This window comes from Lissotriton helveticus, chromosome 10 (assembly GCF_964261635.1).
Source record: "Lissotriton helveticus chromosome 10, aLisHel1.1, whole genome shotgun sequence".
In the NCBI taxonomy this organism is placed as follows: Eukaryota; Metazoa; Chordata; class Amphibia; order Caudata; family Salamandridae; genus Lissotriton; species Lissotriton helveticus.
In genome coordinates this window covers 509792195-509805262 of record NC_136071.1, presented here as the reverse complement: position 1 = coordinate 509805262, position 13068 = coordinate 509792195, and positions in this window count along the sequence as shown.

Below are 13068 nucleotides of genomic sequence, written 5' to 3'. Positions count from 1 at the left end.
TGCAGGTTTAGGGAAACACAGGTGGCTTTATTTTTTAACCTTGTTCTTGTTGCCCGCAGAGAGATTTGTAAGACCTGGAAAGACCCGAGCCCCCCGTATGAGAATTGGCTTAGAGCTGTATTGAAAATGGCACGCCTTGAAGCTGGCATTACACAAAATGTAAATAGTATGGTGTGGGATCCCTTGTTAGAGTGGGGAAAAGAAATGAGGTTGGTCTAAAGCCTCGGGGGCCTATGATTACACCATGCCCTGGACAAATGGGCAGGCCGGGCCGGCCTTAGGCATAAGCAATAACTTCAGCCCGAGGCGCCCAGGACACAACTAGGGCTGTTAGTGTTTATTTGTGTTTGCCAATGGTGAAATGAGGACTCAAAAAAAAAAAAAAAAAGAAAAAGGGGGGCGCACCTATACGGCTATTATGAGTAACCCTGGGCAAAGCACTACGCTACGCTCACGTAGTTTGCGAAGTTTGCGCAACTTCGCACTACACGAACTGCACGTAGCACAGTGCTAACATGCGTAGGGTAGTGCAGTGGTCATTTTTTGCTTGCTCGCGGCCCTCAACATCAAGTTGACGACCGCGACAAGCAAAATGACATCCTCGCGAGACTTTTTCCTTGTTCGCGATCGCGAGCATGGAAAATAAACCTCCCGCCGAGATTCTCAACGCGGGGAGGTCAGGTTTCTCATTGCGAGTGGTCTCGCATGCTCACGACCGCTCGCGATGAGAAACTACCAGTCCGCGTTGAGAAAGCTGCAGCTCGAGTAAAAATCTACGCGATGCGTAGTAGCATGTTCGCACTGTGTAAGATGCCGTTTTCAATGATTGCACAGCGCCGGATGCTTGTCCGCACTGTGCAATCATTGAAAACGACATCTTGCACAGTGCGAACATGCTACTACGCAGTTCGCGTAGTGCTACGCGTAGCTCGCGTAGTGCGAAGTGCACTTTGCGTAGCTCCGCACAGCACTACTTTGCGAACTACGCCCACTCCTAATTATGAGGCACAGCCTTGAGCGGTTTTGCGCATCATTATTTATACTCCTTGCAACGATTGGCTATTGGGATTGCGTGCTTCCATCTCTTGGGTTAAGGCTCACCCAGAACAGGGTGACTGACCTACAACAGTTCATTACACTGTGGTTTATCCTGCGCCTTCCCAAGCCACAGAACAAGGCCAACCCTTACTTTTGCAGCCGCACTCCAAACACAGACCTCCAGACACAGACCTAACAATCTGAGTGAGTCAGAGGTCATGCCCTTCAGCTCTCCATTGCTCCTACTGTGACCCCAGCACTACAGCAACTATGTGTGCATGCCTCAGAGGACAGACTGGCTTTGTATCCTATTGGCAGGGCTTTTAACAGGACGAAAACATGTGAGAGGTCTCTAGAAGAGGGGCGTTCTATGTAATTAAGCATATGGCCTAAACATATAGAGTACATTTATGTGATTCCTATGGTGTGCCACTCGACTATTATTTTAGTGCCTCTTTGAGCTTTCTGTTATTGCAGCTAGATGTGTGAAACAAAAGCTGACATACACCTAAACCTTGATTATTTGTTAATGATTGTTAGCTGTTCAAGATAAATGAGTAACAACAATGATTTAATATTGAAAATGTTTCAATTCTGAAATTGTGGGAGTGTGTATAAGACATTACTGAAGCCTGTGGAAGGTGTATTGTTATTCAGAGTGTCCCAATCACTCCTTTTAATCTACTGAAGCCTATGGAAGGTGTATTGATATTCAGAGTGTCTCAATCACTCCTACTATCTTCACTCAATGTTAGACATTTACACCCTTTTCTCTCCAATTCTCATCCATCGTTATATTCACGCCTCCTTTCTTTTCTCTTTTGCACCCTCTTTTCACTATTTCCTGAATGGACTTACTCTTATCTCTTCATTTCAACACCCTCAAACACCTGTAAGCCCTACATGCACTTTTACTTTACAATTTTTTGACAGCTATGTACCTCCTTCACACACCTTTGCACAGATTCACAAATACACTTGGAATACATGATCATTTCTCTGCGCCCTGCACACAGGACAAGGATAGTATGACAATGTGTTCTGGGCACTTTTTTTGATTCACTGACAGGCAATGCGAGAAACCTTCAGCCTCAATTCCAGAGCGCTCAATCGTGGCAAATATATACACCGGGAGGCAAGATTGTTCATAGTATGCACTGTGCTAGAGTAATATGCTACAACATAACAAACTACTGAAACACAACTTCCTGGATATATATAACACTCTTAGGGAATGCAGTGTTATGTCACTCTCAGTTGACTGTTACTGGCTGAGCTTCAAGCAGTCTCGCAGCCTCACTGACCTGCACCCTTGGATGAGCTGCACCTGAATCTGTTTTGGGTTGGTCATTGTCGGTACAGGTGCTGGCAAGCTCCCTTAGGCAGGCGTAAAAGGTGTCAATGGACTCCTTCACGTTGGCACCTTTAATGTAGTTTAAAGCGCTCAAAGTCTGGGTTGAGCTGGGGGTCGAAGTGGGCATTCAGGCCTCTGACCTCAGCATCGTAGTCGTCATCTGAGCCTGTTCCCAGGAGGTGTTCAAACAACTTGTAGATTTCTACCCCTTCATTGTGTAGTAGTAGCAACCTCTTAACCACTCTGTTAGTCTCTAGCTGCACGGAAGTAGTTGTAAAGGTGGCCCTCCTGGTAATTGTATTATGTCCAACTTGTTAAAACACGGACTAAATAGCTGACAAAGGCTACCTGAAAGTTTTATATATTTACTGTTCACACACCAATCAGTGTTTTTTGTCTGAGAAGTTAAGGGCATGAATCTAGGGCCCTAAAGGAGCCTATTTCAAAGTACATTTTCAAATGCTTCCATGTCTGAGACCTAAAGGACCCAGTACACTTACAGCATTACCTATTGAACATTTTCTCCAGGGGCCAAAGCCATTGGGGGTTGCTTTTTGAAGGCCCAGGATCACTGCTGGCAGGGCTGGCTTTTGGCATAAGCTGGCTGGTCCCAGGCCCAGGTGCCAGTCTTCAGAGGAGCGCACTGGGCTGTCTGCATTAAGGTTATACAAAGAGCAGTGCCCTATTTTTTTATTTTACCTGCCACAGATGTTGTTTTTAACACCCAATTAACCCTCTTCTTTCCTCTTCCATCTCTCTCTTACCCCCACTTCCACACACCAACAATCCTATCCACTCCACCAGCAACTTGGCACCAGCATGACAGATCTAAACAGTTAGGGGAGGTGCCAAGATGTTTGTGTTCAAAGGTCAGTTACTGCTTTGATGTATTCACCCAATGATTGGGTTGTGAACTTGTGAACACTCAATGACCTCCACACAGCCACTTTTATTCATCACCAGCAGCAAGGCCAGCACATTTTTCTTAGCTCTGGATGCTATCTGAGTAAGGGCCGGCTCTGGCTGCTGGCATCTCTGTAACTTTCTCCAGCTCTCCAGGGATAACTGTTGAAGGCATAGCTGGGAAATTTAGAAAGAGAGAGAGTGGGATTGGTGAAGGAGAAGACAGAGAAAGAAAAGTAGAGAAACAGATAATGGGTGGAAAGAGAGAAGAAGTAAGGTAACTGGGCTGATTTGAAAGTTTCCACAACGTCTGCTTTTGGTTCCCAGTCAAGCTCTGCATATCCTGGCTATTGCATGGTGTGAGAAAGGATTACCTCGTGCAGACAGTTGAAACCAACTCTCGCCACAAGAGGCCTTTGCTATGTGCAGTGGAAGTTGGTGCATGGCCTAGCATCAGCCAGGCCTTGTACCAACAATCCCTGGACAGTCAACCCCCACTGCGCATAGGATTTGTTCACTGGACCTGACTTATGGCCAGTCCCATGCCCAAACTGCCACATGAGGCCAACCCCCACTGGTGGCAATTTGGTCTGTACCCAGGCCCTGCACACAATGCCATGCTGTTGTCCAACCCCTGCTGTGCACAGCTTTTGCCCATGCACTGTAAAGGTTGGTTTAGGCTGCAGCCAGGTCCTGCACCAAGCCTACAGCAGGCACAGACAGCACAGGGCTGGTCTGTATTAAAGCCCTGCACCTTACCTCCCGCATTCCAAACAAATCCAGACATTTGTTGTAGTGTTTGCCTTTGCTTGTACTTTTTTTACACTGCCTGAAGCTTACAAGTCAGAAATAACTCATGAGTCACGCACAAAATGGTGGTCATCTCCAGCACCTCAAAATTGGTCCCGGAGTGCCGGCTCTGACTCGCTAGTCATGAGTTGGCTCTTTTTTTCCCCCTGACACTGATCTGGTGTCAGTCGCCTCCCCCTGGGCAATAGAAATTGTATTTTCGACGACACAAAACTCACAAATTGGAGGCTTCTCACAAGTTTCAAGATAGTGGGGGAAAAATTACAGCCCTTCTTAGGCCAATCAAATTTTGCAAAACATTCAAAATGTGATTGACATGATTCATGAGTGAAGACTCACAGTTAAAATGGCAGCGATGTGCAAAGGTGTTAACCTTTTGAAGCTCGCTTGGCAAATCAAACACTAATATGACAAAAAATACTGAACACATGTGACCCCCTCCCAGAGGCTCATAGAGGCTCCCCAAACCCCATCCCCCAAAGCCAATATTCCTAAATTAGGGTAGGAGGAGGACATATTGTAATGTATAAATCACGCAACATCCATATTTTCATTTGAACATTCTCAGGTCTCTCAGCTCATGGCTTTGGAACTCTGTGCACTTTAACCCTGCTAATAGTATTAAAGAGCCTGTGCTCCCCTTTTAAATATGGTCGAATTGACATATTCCTAATTGGTGTTGTAATTTACCTATAAATCCATAGTATCTGGTACAAAACATACCCAGGGTCTGTAAGTTAAATGCAACTATTGTGCAATCCACTACTGTAACAGAGTAAAATATGCTTCAGGTCTTCCAGTGTAGCTTAACTACAGCAGTTCAAAAATTGCAATATGACCTGTCATAATAAACCCTTTTCACAGTGCAGAACCTCCCTTTTAAATATTAATAAGTCACTCCTTTGTAGGCATTGTGTCGTACAAAGCAGGGTATGTGGTTTTTAAAAGTAGGAAATATAGAAATGCAATGGCAACATGTCTTTAGAGTGACTAGCACTCAAAAACATTTTGGACTGTGGTAGGCCTAGATTTTCTATGTAAAAAACTGAGTACAGATTCAAATCTTAATCCTGTATCTCAGGAATGGGATTAGCTTGAAAAATAATGAAACAAATATTTGAATAGTTATTAAAAATCTAATTCAATGATCAAGTTTGATTTTTAAAAAATATTATGGAAATGTAACTTTTAGAAAGTTAGCTTTTCCCTGTCTGAAACTGTTGGAGGCTAATTTGCTTTTGCTATCAAGCGTTCCCCTGCTATTGGTTAGCATTTGAATAGGTCTGATAAAAGATGTGAAATGCCTCCCTAGAACAAATAAATGGCTGACCTGAATGTACAGAGACGACTCTTCTGAACCTACCAAAATATGCAGGGTGGGGCCTGTGAACATCCTTTTTGACATTTTAGTGTCAGATCCTGATTCAGTGTCAAAGCCTGCTTTACAGGTTTCTGGGTTTACTTATAACACTGTGGGACACACTTGAAAGACAGAAGACAGGGTGCCAAAGTAATTCTTGTGCATCCATAGTCTGGTTGCTGGAGGCTCTGCTTTGTCCCACGAGACCTCTGTCTCTGGGTTTTACATATAACACTGGGGCACACTTGAAGGGAAGGGAAACAGGATGCTAAAACAATACTTGTGTATCTAATGTTGGGTTGATGGAAAACCTACTTTTAATCTACCAGACGTCTGTCTCTAGGTTAGTGGTGGGTACAATGAATGCTACTAACTGGATTTTAGTGTTAGATATGGGAGTACTGCAGGAATACCATATTACTCTCCCCCACATCCCAAACTTCAGATCCTATCTTGAGCATGACGAAGACTTTCTCTATCTTGCAAATGCCCAAACTGGGTCAGATTGGCTCCTTGAACACCCCATTAGCTAGGAGTTATTCCCACCCACTAGTTTGTTCCAGGCATAAAATGTTGCATCTCCAAGCACCCACTTCAGAGCACTCATGTACTTGAGGAAGAACAGAAGAGGACTGAACCTGCTATTTGTGACCTGCGAGGAGCCCTGAAGGGCTGCACCTGCTCCCTCCTGTACCTTGGACAAAGAAGTGGACTCCAAAGTTCATAAGGCTGTCCTCAGCGACAGGGATAGAACAAGCTACAAGAAGGATTCCCTGCAACTGCCCAGCTGATCAGTAGCAACTGGGCATGGAATGGCCCTTCTGACACTCTGCGAGTCTCTAAGTGCCTACCCTGAGGCCCTGGAACGCTTTAGAAGTGTACGTGTGTGGTAGATTATGACTAAGGACTAAGGACCTGAATTATAGCTTTTTATAGGTCCCGGACTACTGCTACATTTGACTATCATTGACACTTTGTGCATCTTGGTGCTATTCATACTTAACACCTTAAAACAAATCACATCTCCTGCTTCCCTTGTTGGATTTATGTCATTTGTATGTATTTTTCGTTATTACACGTTGCTCTGTTTATTGTTCTACATTTTAACATTATTACAGTTTTGGTACTGCAGAAATACTTTATACATTGCCCTAAGCTTTGCCTATTTGATCTGTGCCAAGGCTATCATTTGGTTGAGCTCAGGCTAATTTAGTGACGTTCAGGATTCACCCTGACAATATTTGTGATTATTCCTTGAGGTGGCTAATCTATCACCCCAAATAATAATCCAATTTCTTACAGGGGACTCATGTGATAGTTCACTGGTGTACCTCCATATATTGTAAGTTTTGTATCTATGTAATCAGGAATGTATCTTGGTCTTTAGCTAAGTACATAGATACTCTTTCTACCTTGATAGTTTCCGCCAACACCATGTATGTTAGGTCAGGCTGAAAGGCTGTTTCAACAATCTATCTATGTTTAACCTATCCAAATGGTAAGTTTCCATTCCCTGGTTGTGACCTCCTTCTACATGTTGGCTTAGGACTGGTGGCGAAAGGTCTGCAGAGATTGGGAATCCCACTATGCCCTTGAACGAGTCTAAGACCTCCTTCCTATATAAGTGGCAATAATGCGGCACAACCACCATATGTGGAGAGGATTACTTATCTCCCAACATCCCCTGCAGCACCTGTGGGACATTCTTGGACACATCCTAAGAAGCTTATCAGGAGCCAAATGGAACCCATTAATACCTTCAGTGCATATTAGTGATGCAGCACTGATAGACTGTACTTGCATTTCTTCTTCCTGGGCGTTTTTTAAAAGTTCTTGATCAAGTGGTTTTTATTTAAAATTATACCTAAAATGTCATTGATTATATCAGATTTATTAACATGTTGCTACAGTGGCTCTGTGAATAACTTGAATTTTACATTTTGTACTTGAAGGCCTGGCCACTTGAAATCTAATCTTATTATCCATACGTACTTCAATGAATTTGTGTACTGATCTTATTAGATAAAATAATAAAATGCAATTAATTGTTAAGTGACTAAAGGTATCTGTTTGAGTGAGACGCATGTTGGCCTGTGGAGTGAGACATATTGGCCTACATGAAAAGAAACCATTTCTATGCCTGATAGGTCCAACGAGACCTTAGGGCTGGCGTCGAGTCGGATACAGGTAGATATATTGGATATGAGCCATTTTTAGACATGATGGGCCTTTGAAAGCCCATAGGACAGCAAAAGCTTCTTTTCCATCTTTCAATAACAAACTGGGGGATGCTTGTTTCCAGTCCAGGGAGGACCTGGCTTGGCCGTTCGGGCTGGACTGTTCCCATGGGGCACAGGGTCAAGACTGATTTGCATATGGCTGGGTTCAAACTGGAATGGCATGGTGAGCAAAAAAAACGATGGATTTAGGCCCAGATCTCTGTACTGGGGTGAATGTATGACATTGTTCTGCATTCTGTCCATCACCTGTTGTTTTTGCATTAAAGCTATACTTTGCTTTGGTTCGGGAGATTTCCTTAAATTGGTTTGTGTACATGGGCCTGTCAAATGGTGCAGAGAAATTCAGACCGTGTAAGTTGTGGGAGCCAATTTTTTGGCCCGGTTCAATGATTACTAATTAGACATCAAAAGTCTGCTAGGGCATCAAGTTAATTGATTCTGTTAAATATTTACCCATTTGGCAGAGGTCATGCTGACCTATTAGTTACATTAGGGTGATTCGCAGGCTCAAGTGTGATAGAGATGCAACAGCTCCTTTCTCCGGGGAGATATACTAAATTGGGCCTGTTTACAGACAGAAACAAAGTTGCTACTACTCGTACCAGAAACAATTGGGCTGTAAATTACTCACTGGGATTCCATGGCATGGTTTGTATCTTTTGTCAAATAATGTTGCAAATGAAGTAATACTGTGTCTGGCCACATAACTTAAACATTAACGAAGCCAAAAGACGTGGACTTGGTAAACTTGCAATATTTTTCTTTTTTTTAAATTAAAAAAAAACATGCAACAGACACTAAAAGTGTACATAAAATAGAAAGTAATATGCTGCCGTCTAATGGTCGCATGCATGTCATTAAACATTAAAAAAGTAAGTTAAAAAAATGACTCATTGCAAAAATAAGTAAATAAAAAACTATGAAGTGACACTTGGTGGTAGGAATGAAAGTACAAAGTGGGTTGGCATCCTGGCACTGACGTGGAATACTTTCTAGGTAGCGGTGCACATGTGCAAGAACAAAATCCCATCACTTTGATTGAGGATAGCCAACGGCTGAACTGGGCTGACACATTGCACACACATATATGAGTGTATATATTTTACCTGACAAAAACAGTTAACAATTAAGTTATGGTCCTGGCTCAAACATGTAGAACCTAAAAATAGAGTTAGAAACAGAGTTATGGTGAGGCTCATCGCCCGGTATACTTATGAACGCACACAACACACCATAGGTTGGAGAGTTGCCCATGCTCAAAACTCCAGTTTGCCAATGCCACAGATATACAAAAAAAGTTATCAGAACAACATTGAAGGCAGGGTGAGTTGTGTGCTTTTACAAAAACAATTGGTGAATTTCCATAGTTATATGCATTTGAGCGACAACTATTACTCAGTTTTTGAGTGTGTTTTTTAGTGAATTGCATTTTTTATGACGTACTTAATTTTAAACCCCTGCACACAGCTGGGATTGGGCAGAAGGTCTGCCTGACCATAGGTGCCCAACCCTCACGACACATGGCCTTTGTTGTGTGCAGTGGGATTTTGGTGCATGGCCTGGCCTACAACCAGACCTTGTGCCCAACTCTCCTAGGGCAGTCAACCCCACAGCGCAGAGGGTATGTGCGCAGGACCTGGAGTATGGCCAGTCCACATGGCCAAACCGCCACATGCTTGCAACACCCATTGCATTCAGCATGGTCTGCATCCAGGTCCTGCACACAACCCACTACTGGTGACCGACCCCCCCTGTGCACGGCCTTTGGCCATGCACTGCAGAGGTTGGCCGCAGGGCCTAGGTGGTGCCCACATCCTGCACCCTTCCTCTCGCCATCCAATTGAAGTGAGACATTCATTGTAGTGTTTGCCTTTGCTTCTTTTGCCTGACACATGCAATTCAGAAGCAACTTGCAAGTCACACACAAAATGGCAGTCAAATCGAGCACCTAAAATGGTACCTTAAGAACCAGCTTTGTCTCGCAAGTCATGACTTACTTTTGCACTTTCTTCTCTGGTATGCTTTGTATTTTCCATGTGTCTTGTTCCTGTGACCACTTCTATGTGGCAGTTACATTTAAGGTTGGTCCCTCATGGCAATGGAAATTGTATATTCCACAGCTCGAAACTCACAAGTTGGGGTCGTCTCACAAGTTTCAAGATAATAGAAAAATACATTCTACCATTCACATTTTGTCAAAAAATTCAAAATGTGATTGACAGTATTCGCGAGTCATGACTCATAAGCTAAAAACTACAGAGATTTGCAAAAGTGTTAACCTATTATAGCCCACTTTTCAACTCGTTTAAATACTAAAATTTCTAAAAAATAATGAACAGCATGCAGCTACTCTCCCAGTGCGCCACAGAAGCTCCGCGGACCCCATACCTCAGGGCCAATATTCTTAATTAGTGGAGGGGAGCTTGCGGCTCGCCGGCTCCCCTTCCAAAGCTGTTCACCTGTCCAGGGATCTCATCGCCCAGGGCCTGATGAGAGCAGTGTCATGGGGGGGCACTTCCCCCAAGACACTGCTGTTTCCTCTTCAGGACAGTACAGGCATTCCCTGTTCGCAGTCTCCAGGGTTAGGAAAACACCTTTGGCCTCGGCCGGGTTGGAGCAGGGAAAAAAGCTGCTCCCACTCGGGTGGGAGCAGAGGAACAGAGCTAGCTCCCACCAGCACCCACTATGGTTTTTGGCTAGGGAACTGACTGTTGCCGCAGGGGCATTGGGGCTTCCCCCTCATGGACCCAAACACGTGCCATGTTTTGGGTTCTCCAGTAGGGCACCAGGGCACCTGTGAAAAAAGAAAAATAAATTGAAATCATTAGCCGCTCATTTATTATTTACTGCTCCTGCAAGAAGAGCCCCATAATGCCATGTGAGACCTTATACAAATTATATTTTTTCTTCCTTATGGTGCACCTGGAAGGGGCAAGAGCGCCTCCAACTATTTTCTTAATGTTTTGGAGGACTGCAGGGAATGCAGCAGCCCCCCAGCAACATAAAAGAAACAGTAAGTTTCCCGGCTCATTGAATGCATGACTCCAGGAGAGCTTACCATATTGTTTTAAAGCAAAATGAGTTCGAGATGTATGCCCTTCAGCTGGAGTGCTGGGACACCTTGTAGTTGCTTCTATGATTGCACTTTGTGGCCTAATATAACATAAAAAAAGATTCAAACATGTTTATTTGCTTAAAAAATGCTTTATTAAAAACAATTTTGAAACAATCACATTTATTAACTATTGCAATGTGTGAATTTATTAAACATACATTTGATTATATTTATTGGTTACTTTTTCACAAAGCCAATACACCTGCTTTATTAATGTTGATTTGTTGATAAAGCCAATAGGCCCAGCCACTTTTATATTTTGGTATATCGAGCCTTTGACAAAGCCAGTAGATCTGTCTTGCTTAAAATGACACCGTTTTTATTGATACATGATATAGTCAGCCATGGGTGACGGAGCATAGATACTCGCAAAGGGGGTTGGGAGCAGGGCATGGACGCAGGCCACGCATGGCCTTTAGGGTTTGAGCGCAGGGGTTGGCTGCAAGCCAGGCCTTCCACCCAACCCTATGCCACACATGGTGAGGAACATCTTACTTTAAATAAATTCATAGATATTAACAGAAACAAAACAAGGTTGAAGTGACATTATAGTTAGAAATTGTCATAATATGTTACTTTACTCGGAAAAAAACTTATAAATTCACTGAAAAAAGATTAAAAGGAAGTTATAGTTAGGTGAAAATATCACTTAAAACATACCATTTTAAACACACAAAACCACTGAAATTCACCAGTTACAATTATCAAAATCAAAATCAAAAAATGACCAAATAAATATCACTTGTGCCCTGAAGTAACTATAGCTTGTTTCCTCGCCATATACTGCTAATTACCTCCCTTATTACGTCACTCATGACATAAACTACGGCATCATTGATAACATCACTGCAATATCTGAAACTATATCATGGACAACAGCACTGTGCATGGCAGGGGTGCAAGCTTTAGTCCTTTTAGAGCTTGAGTTCAAGTTATAGTTGTATGGGAAAACTATAATTGTTTTGTCTGGTTTACCATAAATATAACATCCCTTTAGCCTTTGTTTTTTTCAGTATATATATATATATATAACTCATACCCTAAGGTAATTATGACTCGCATCCCCTCCATGCACAGCTTTCTCATCGATAATGCAGTTGCAGTGATATTATCAATGATGACATAGAAGATGTCATGAGTGATGTAATATGTGGGGTAATTAGCAGTGCATAACCAGGGTGTGAGTTATAGTTAGTTATCTTAGTGCATGAGCTATGGTTTGTTCAGATAACTATGAACTGTGTCCAACTCCTCAAAGGTAGTCAACACGGCTAGGGGTCACACAACACCCCCTCCTTGGGCTGATTATGTCCCAAGGGACCCTATCCCGAATGGCAAGTCTCTTTTTTTATAGGGGAGGGGTGTATGTCACCCCCTTCCTGGGCCTTATTTGTCCCTGAGGACCCCAATACATCACTTAAATTATGGGGGAGTAGGGCATGCATTTCAGCCAGGCCAATTTTAGCTCCTGGGACCCCATATCCCAGGGTCTATCCTTTTTTATAAAGGGGGGAATGCAGCCCCCCTCCCTGGGTCAATTTTGTCTCCAGGGACCCCATCCCCTTGGGCCCAAACAGTAAATGGTTGCTGCCCTAGAGCCCACCCAGGGCACCCACTTTATATTCAAAGGGGGGAAGAAGCACTCTGCGCTGCGCTTCCCGGGGCCTGGCCTTATTCTTAAGGAGGAGGGGAGACCCAGCCCCCCTTCCCAGGCCAATATTGACTCTGAGGACCACATCCCCCAGGGCCTTGCCAGCATTTAAAGTGGGAGGGAGCACGCAGCTTTCTTCGCCGGGCCAATATTGGCCCTGGGGACCCAATCTCCTGGGATATGGCCAAGTAAATATTGGGGAGAGGGCAGCGCAGCCCCCCTCCCCAGGCCGGTTTCGGTCCTGGGGACCCCATACCCCAGAGCATAGCCAAAATATGTGAAGGTGGAGGGTGGCAGTCCAGCCTGCCTCCTGGGCTGATTTCGTCCCCAGGGACCTTTTCCCTGGGCCCTGGCCAGTCAATGGTGTGTGCCCTGGAGTTCACCCAGGGCACCCACTGCCTCTGTGTTGGGAGCCGCAGGCCCAAGTCCCCTGAAATCCCAACTGGCTCCCCACCTCCAGCGGGAGCCGGCATTGCTTCTGCACACAGGGAGTTGCAAAAAATGCTGCTCCCTGCATGTGGGATCAATTTTTTCATCTGTTTCCCTTACCGAACAGGTGAAAAGTCTGCTGGCAGGGGCGGGAGAATTTTTCCTGAT